Source organism: Bos indicus, chromosome 26, assembly GCF_029378745.1.
Source record: "Bos indicus isolate NIAB-ARS_2022 breed Sahiwal x Tharparkar chromosome 26, NIAB-ARS_B.indTharparkar_mat_pri_1.0, whole genome shotgun sequence".
Taxonomy (NCBI): Eukaryota; Metazoa; Chordata; class Mammalia; order Artiodactyla; family Bovidae; genus Bos; species Bos indicus.
The window spans coordinates 36,424,366-36,432,736 of NC_091785.1; the positions used below are offsets into that span (position 1 = coordinate 36,424,366).

The 8,371-nt window shown below is 40.0% G+C and overlaps 1 pseudogene; it reads left to right on the forward strand.

The window, feature by feature from the left end:
* Positions 1–1,184: 1,184 nt before the first annotated feature.
* On the forward strand, positions 1,185–4,894 carry LOC109553146 (dnaJ homolog subfamily C member 10 pseudogene; annotated as a pseudogene).
* Positions 4,895–8,371: the final 3,477 nt, after the last annotated feature.

The following is an 8,371-nucleotide window of genomic DNA, read 5'->3' on the forward strand; positions in this document are numbered from 1 at the left end:
AACTTTTAATTATGTATGGTAAAAGAACAATCCTGATACCAGCTGCTCCATCATGGCTTGAAAGAGAAATCCATTCGCTTATAATTTTTTAAGTGGATTTTGCCAGCCTTAAAAGGTTAGTGATGAAATGCACGTGGTGAGACAGCCTCTGGCTTTGCCTGCCCTCTGTCAGTTTCCTCAGATCATTTCTAATTGTTTGATCCCCCAAACATCTCAGGTATAGAACAAAAAAGATTTTTTACAAATTATTAGTTTAGTATTTTTCTTTATTTTTTTCCCTTTGTTTGTTATCTCTCTTTTGTCCCTCTTTCATCATAGCTTTCAGTACCCAAGCTGTGACCTCTGAGTCTGTTGAATTTTGCATCTCTCTACCTACTTGCTATTTCTTCCTGCTCAATGACATCTGCTGAATCTTGTTATTCCGTTCTTTAAGTACCTTGGAGTTGCATCCTATTAAAACCTCTTGAGAGCTCATGTCTTGAAAGGAGTTCAGAGTGGCTGGAAAACGGTCCAAATGGGTATGCAGCAAGGTTGGAGACCTCAGGGAAGCTAATCGTATCTATAAAGTCTTACTTGTAGTGAGGAATTCCCCAGACACTAGCTACATGTGGCCACTTGAAATGTGACGCCTGTTGAAATGATAATATTTTGGATATTTTGGACTACGTAAGTTGTTAAAATGTATTCACCTATCTCTTTTTACTTTTCAAAATGTGGCTTACGATACAATATTCCTATCAGGCCGTGCTGACCTAGAAAGCACAGGGCAGGGAAGGAGGCTAAAGTTTTAAGGACAATAGTGTGGCCAGTCTGTGTTTTAAACCTGACTGTCAGGCAGTGTAGAGGATACACACTGTTCTTCTGGGGACAAGGAAAGCAATTAGAAGACTACTGTGACGGTCCAGGGAAGAAATTATTATCATATTTAATATCACAATGGTTTTATTTCCATTGGAAAAAAAATTGCCATTTGCTGCATTAGTAGTAAGGGAGCAAAATACAAATAAAGCAAGTTATCAAAAAAAAAAATGTGGGGTCCGCGGCGCGCACCCGCCGCAATGGTGCGGGTGCGCGGGCTTAGTGGTTACAGCGTGTTCTTCAGCTCCGGGTTGAAGCCGGAGCCGGACCCGGAGCCGGATTCCGCGCCGAGGGCCACGTCAACCTAAACCTACACCGCACTCCCCACCCCGTTCGGCCCGCAGGTCCTTAGGCGAATCCTCCCAAGCTGCGGCCTCCACGCCTTTCCCACAATGCACCGCGCCAGGCCCCGCCCCGCCTCGCCTAGGAGACCGCCGCGCGAGGAGCAGACCGGAGCCGGCTGCGCTGGTAGCTGCCGGTGTGGCTGGTCCAACCCCATCACAGGCGCGGCGGCCCAGCGGTCAGAGAGTTTTTTTGGTGACGTGAGAAGGAAGGATTAGAAATGAATCGAAAACCGTTCACAGATTAACATTTGGGGAGACAATTTATGATGCCTGTTTCACTTTTGGAGTAATGTGGACAGAAGTTCTCAAATTTGCATATTACATCAACTGGAACCAGTGGCATTATCTTAATGTTTATTTAAATCAGAACTTGTACAAGAAAAACAATGGGAGTCTGGTTAAATAAAGATGACTATGTCAGAGACTTGAAAAGGGTCATGCTCTTTTTTCTAGTAATGTATATGGCCATTTTAGTGGGTACAGATCAGGATTTTTACAGTTTACTTGGAGTATCCAAAACTGCAAGCAGTAGAGAAATAAGACAAGCTTTCAAGAAATTGGCATTGAAGCTACATCCTGATAAAAACCCGAATAACCCAAATGCACATAGTGATTTTTTGAAAGTAAATAGAGCATATGAAGTACTCAAAGATGAAGATCTGCGGAAAAAATACGACAAATATGGAGAAAAGGGACTTGCAGATAATCAAGGAGGCCAGTATGAAAGCTGGAATTACTACCGTTATGATTTTGGTATTTATGATGATGATCCTGAAATCATAACATTGGATAGAAGAGAATTTGATGCTGCTGTTAATTCTGGAGAACTGTGGTTTGTGAACTTTTACTCCCCAGGGTGTTCACACTGCCATGATTTAGCTCCCACATGGAGAGACTTTGCAAAAGTAGTAGATGGATTGCTTCGAATTGGAGCAGTTAACTGTGGCGATGATAGAATGCTTTGCCGAATGAAAGGAGTCAACAGTTATCCCAGCCTTTTCATTTTTAGGTCTGGAATGGCTGCAGTGAAATACCATGGTGACAGATCAAAGGAAAGTTTAATGAATTTCGCCATGCAGCATGTTAGAAGCACAGTGACAGAATTATGGACAGGAAATTTTGTTAACTCCATACAAACTGCATTTGCTGCTGGTATTGGCTGGCTGATCACTTTTTGTTCCGAAGGAAGCGATTGTTTGACCTCACAGACACGTCTCAGGTTAAGTGGTATGTTGGATGGTCTTGTTAATGTGGGATGGGTGGACTGTGCCACCCAGGACAACCTTTGTAAAAGTTTGGATATTACAACAAGTACGACTGCCTATTTTCCTCCTGGAGCCACTTTAAATAACAAAGAGAAAAGCGGTATTTTGTTTCTTAATTCATTGGATGCTAAAGAAATTTATTTGGAAATAATGCATAATCTTCCAGATTTTGAACTCCTTTCAGCAAATTCACTACAGGATCGTTTAGCTCATCATCAGTGGCTCTTATTTTTTCAGTTTGGACAAAATGAAAATTCAAATGATCCTGAGTTGAAGAAACTAAAAACTCTACTTAAAAATGAACATATTCAAATTGGCAAGTTTGACTGTTCCTCTGCACCAGACGTCTGTAGTAAATTCTATGTTTTTCAGCCATGTCTAGCAGTATTTAAAGGACAGGGAACCAAAGAATTTGAAATTCATCATGGAAAGAAGATTCTATATGACATACTTGCCCTTGCCAAGGAAAGTGTCAATTCTCATGTTACCACACTTGGACCTCAAAATTTTCCTGCCAATGAAAAAGAACCATGGCTAGTTGATTTTTTTGCCCTTTGGTGTCCACCATGTCGAGCTTTATTGCCAGAGCTGCGAAAAGCATCAAAGCATCTTTATGGTCAGCTTAAGTTTGGTACATTAGACTGTACAATTCATGAAGGACTCTGTAACATGTATAACATTCAGGCTTATCCAACAACAGTGGTATTCAACCAGTCCAACATTCATGAATATGAAGGACATCACTCTGCTGAACAGATCTTGGAGTTCGTAGAGGATCTTATGAATCCTTCAGTGATCTCTTTGACACCTACCACTTTCAACGAACTGGTTAAACAAAGAAAGCATGATGAAGTCTGGATGGTTGATTTCTATTCTCCATGGTGTCATCTATGTCAAATCTTAATGCCAGAATGGAAAAGAATGGCCTGGACATTAATTGGACTGATCAATGTGGGCAGTATAGACTGCCAACAGTATCATTCTTTTTGTGCCCAAGAAAATGTTCGGAGATACCCTGAGATAAGATTTTTTCCCCAAAAATCAAATAAAGCTTATGAATATCATAGTTACAATGGTTGGAATAGAGATGCTTATTCCCTAAGAATCTGGGGTCTAGGATTTTTACCTCAAGCATCTATAGATCTAACACCTCAGACTTTCAATGAAAAGGTTTTACAAGGGAAAAACCATTGGGTGGTTGATTTCTATGCTCCTTGGTGTGGACCTTGCCAGAACTTTGCTCCAGAGTTTGAGCTCTTGGCTAGGACACTTAAAGGAAAAGGAAAAGTAAAAGCTGGAAAAGTAGACTGTCAGGCTTATGCTCAAACTTGCCAGAAAGCTGGTATCAGAGCCTATCCGACTGTGAGATTGTATCCTTATGAAAGGGCAAAGAGAAATACTTGGGGAGAGCAAATAGACTCCAGAGATGCAAAAGAGATTGCTACCTTAATATATGAAAAATTGGAAAAGCTCAAAAATCATGAGAAAAGAGATAAGGACGAACTTTAATGACGTTGAAAATGAAGAAAAAATTGAAAAGAAATCGACAGATGACATCAGAAGATAACTTTACTTATATTCCTGATGGGAATAAATGAACCTTATCTTGGACTTACAGTTGCACTGCCTGAATCTGTACAACATTGATATAAATGAAAGGTCTGCAGACTTTTCTATAAACGGACATATCATAAATATTTTAGGCTCTGTAGACCATGTATGGTTTTTTGTTACATATTCTGTGGTTTGGTTTTGGTTACAACCCCTTAAAAATGTAAAAACCATTCTCGACTCAGGGCTGTGTACAAATAGGCCACAAGCCACATTCAGCCTGTGGGCCACAGATTGCTGACTCCCAGAAAGGTGTTTAGGCTGGCTGGCCTAAGAAATAAAAGTGTATTTTATCACTTAACGTTTTGGGGCTGGCCTGTAAGGAGAACTTGGTTTTTAGTCACCTGTTCTAAAAAAATCTCGGAGACTGATGCTCTGACCATGTATTATTTCATTTAAAAAAACATTCAAAATGTGGGAAAACCATCTTTCTAATGGTTGAAGAATTGTTGTAATTTTTCACATATGACAAAAAATTTTCTAACAGTAAGTAAACAAATCCTATTGACTTATACAGTATTCATAAATATCTGAGGGGGTGGAATATATATAGTAATTAACTGGGCATTGTAAACTATCTCAAGTATTTCTGTTTTAAAGATAAGTGTTCATTTATTTTTTGAGCTGCTTTCATAATAGTTTTTCCCTGTGATGGTAATTGATTTTTTGAAGCATCTTTCTAATAATTCATTTTTAGCTCCTGGGCTTTGATGCGTGTCCTCCATTTACATTTGCCTTTTTTCCTTCAGAGTTGTGGTTTTTCATTCTTCAAAACTTTATTGGTCAAGAAGGAAAAATTTTGTTTGTTTCACTATAGCTCCTTATGATACTGTGGTTATTTCAATTATTTACTGTTGGAGGCTGCCATTTTCAGGTAAATATTGGCATAATAACTGAAGTTATTTCTGTAAGAAAATCAAATATAAAAATTAAAAAAAAATGTGTTATTTTCTTTTGGAAAACAGATACCCCGTCTTACACACAAATATATACATACACATTTAACATCGCCTACTGTACCCATTCCTGACCATTTTTTATATCAACTCTAGACTAACACAGTCCTGGAGGGAACATGGCCTTTTGTGAATTTACACAAGTCATCTGGGGCTGGAGGAAAGAAATTGTCCCCAAGACACCTCTGATTGTTACCAATGGCATGAGCCTGGAAAGCTTGCTTCAAGCCTCTGAGTCTCACCATCCTTATAAGTAAAACAGCTGAAGTATCAAGGTTTCTGCAGGAGATTAACTACAAAAACTTTAGAAGTACGTAAAACTGAATAACGAATGCTCTAAAATTTTAAGTATGCTTGTTCGTCTTTTTCACAACATAAACCATCTTCATGCATAACAGAGGGGGGCTAGAAATTATTTCAGTCCCTGAGTCTGGGGGACCTGAAACCCCTCACATTTGGCAGGACAGACGCTCCGGAAGGTTTAAGACACAGTAACCCCCAGATGACTGCCATCTCCTTCTGCTCAGGGGGCGTCTGGCTTCCCCAGGCAGGTGTGTTCTCCATCCCGCTGAAGGCCTTGGTGGTGGGCAGAGCCAGATAAAGGAAGCCAGACAGGCTCTCTGAAGGTTAAGTAAATGAGACTCTGTTTGGCTAACACGCTGGTTATCTGGCCACACAGGTGTCCCAGGGTCTTTCTTTCCCTCACCTGGAATTTGGTATCACGAGGTTGCCAGAATCAGAGCCGAAACATATTAAATATGTTAATATTTAACTCCTCTGCAAACATAGCTACTGGCTTAGAAACGTCTAAGTTTGGATTTTTTACATTTAAATGTCCAAGGTTTGAGGGTCAAAACTGAATCAATGTTATGTAGTGCTCTGCTGAATCTAGGAGAAAGGAGTGTTTTGAATTATTTTTCAATTAAAGGCCACTTTCAGTGCCATATACTACCTGGGGAAGGACTGCTATGGCTCTGTCACCCCTTCCCAGGGTCCACCCTGTAGCCTGCAATCCTGAGATGTCAGGAGTAATAAAAGCTGGTGGAGAGCAGAGTTCCAGTGGTAGCTCCAAGCCCTACCTATGATGTTTGAGAATTTCCTCTGCACCCAGCACACATAAATTGCATCTGGGGACCTAGGCAACACTGGTTGAATTTTTACTAAAACTCGAGGTATCATTTGGCCTCAGATTGCTTTTGAAAACAATGCTCACCCTCAGGGTCTGAACTGAAAAATGTCCATTAAAATTAAAATTCTATAAAAAAGGAGTGAAGAGTAATTAATTTTTATAATTTAGGAAGAAAGGAGTTTTTTTAAACCAAAAATTGGAAAACCATCTGTCAAATTATTAATGTTTTGCTTAATATTTGCATCCAAATCTCATGGTAAAGTTTACAGCCCAGGATGAAAAATCCCATGGACAGAGGAGCCTGGTAGGCTACAGTCCTTGGGGTCACAAAGAGTCAGACATGATTGAAGCGACTGAACACACACACACATTCAATGTTCGGTACCAAAGCTGTTCTTGGAAGTAGGAGAAATTGTACAATAAAATAATCTCCATTAGTTAAGTTAATGCTAATTGACATAACCTGAAATATCAGTGGCTTAACATAATAGGAATTTATTTCATGCTTATGTAAAGTTCAAAATGGATGTTTGTGATTGATGAGAGCTTTCCTCTAAGCAGGGAACCCAGGCTCCTTCCAGCTTGTGGCTCCACCAGCTTCAACACAGTCTTCAAGGTCACTGTTCTTGTCTGCATCAAGCCATGGAAAAGAAGGAGCATGGAGGGTCACGTGTAGGTTCTTCATGAACAGGACTAGAACTGATACACATCTGTGCACTCACATCTTATTGGCCTGTTGATCTTGTGGCACATCTTGCTGCAAGAGAGATTGAGCAAGAGAGTTTAATTCTATTCTCTGTGGGAAGAGGCGAGCAATCTCTGCTATGAACTCTATAAACACCCATTCCTAGAAAGCATGTTTGTGATATGAATGAAACAATATGGTTCACAAAATTTTACAAGATTGAATTTAAGGGAAGTTATTCATCTGGAATAGATGTGATAGACTGCTGATTATGTACAATTCCTTTCTTGGCTTTTATAACAGTTTTGGAAACTGACTCTTCCTAAAGCACTCTAAAATTTGAGCCTATCTCCGTTCATTAAAATATTCTCCATGGACTCTAGTCTCTGTTTCAGAACTTGGTGACTTTTAGTCCTAAGTCTACAATCTATACTGAACAAAGATCACCTAAATTATGGATTAAATTTGTATCTAAAATGCCTACTTAGAAATTCTGTATGAATTACTTGGTAATTCATACAGAATGTATTTTATTTTATAGTAAACTCCAGTGTAAAGAAAGCTGAGCACCAAAGAATTGATGCTTTTGAACTGTGGTGTTGGAGAAGACTCTTGAGAGTACCTTGGACAGCAAGAAGATCCAACCAGTCCATCCTAAAGGAAATCAGTCCTGAATATTCATTGGAAGGACTGATGATGAAGCTGAAACTCCAATACTTTGGCCACCTGATGCAAAGAGCTGACTAATTTGAAAAGACCCTGATGATGGGAAAGGTTGAAGGCGGGAGGAGAAGGGGACGACAGAGGATGAGATAGTCAGATGGCATCACCGACTCAATGGACGTGAGTTTGAGTAAACTCCAGGAGTTGGTGATGGACAGGGAGGCCTGGTGTGCTGCAGTCCATGGGGTTGCAGAGTCAGACACAACTGAGTGACTGACTGAACTGAAAATCATAGTTAAAAATCACAGTTCTTTACTGTGAGTTTGTGTAGGCAGTTGTTACTATAGCAATGATTCAAGCTGTATTGTTTTTTGTATTCATTCCCTCATTTGTTTGCTCATTCTTTCAAGGGGGATGTGTTCAGGGACTGTTTCGGGCCAACCTGGCTAGATACTGAGATAGGACATGGCCTGGAGAATCCCAGCCAGGTCAGAGTTTCTGATCCACAGCTGCTTGTGATGGGTGTCACATGAGGCTACTTCTGAAGGGAAGTGTTTCTAGAGGGGAGAGAGAAACCAACCTCATCAGGATTGGAAAAGAGTCCATAAGGATGGGGTTAAATGCTGAGACCGGAAGGATCCAGTGGGACTTTGCCACGGCTCCCATCCATGGAATTCCTTCCTTGCAACTTCTGTCCTGTTGTTCATATTTCCCTTGCTCAACTTTCCTGAATTTTATTCATGCACAAATCATTTTGTGTTTTTTTTTTTTTCCTTTATCTGTAAACTCTGTCAGGGAACTAGACTATTTGACCATTTTTGACCAACAAACGTGGCTATTTCAAATCATTCAACCAATAT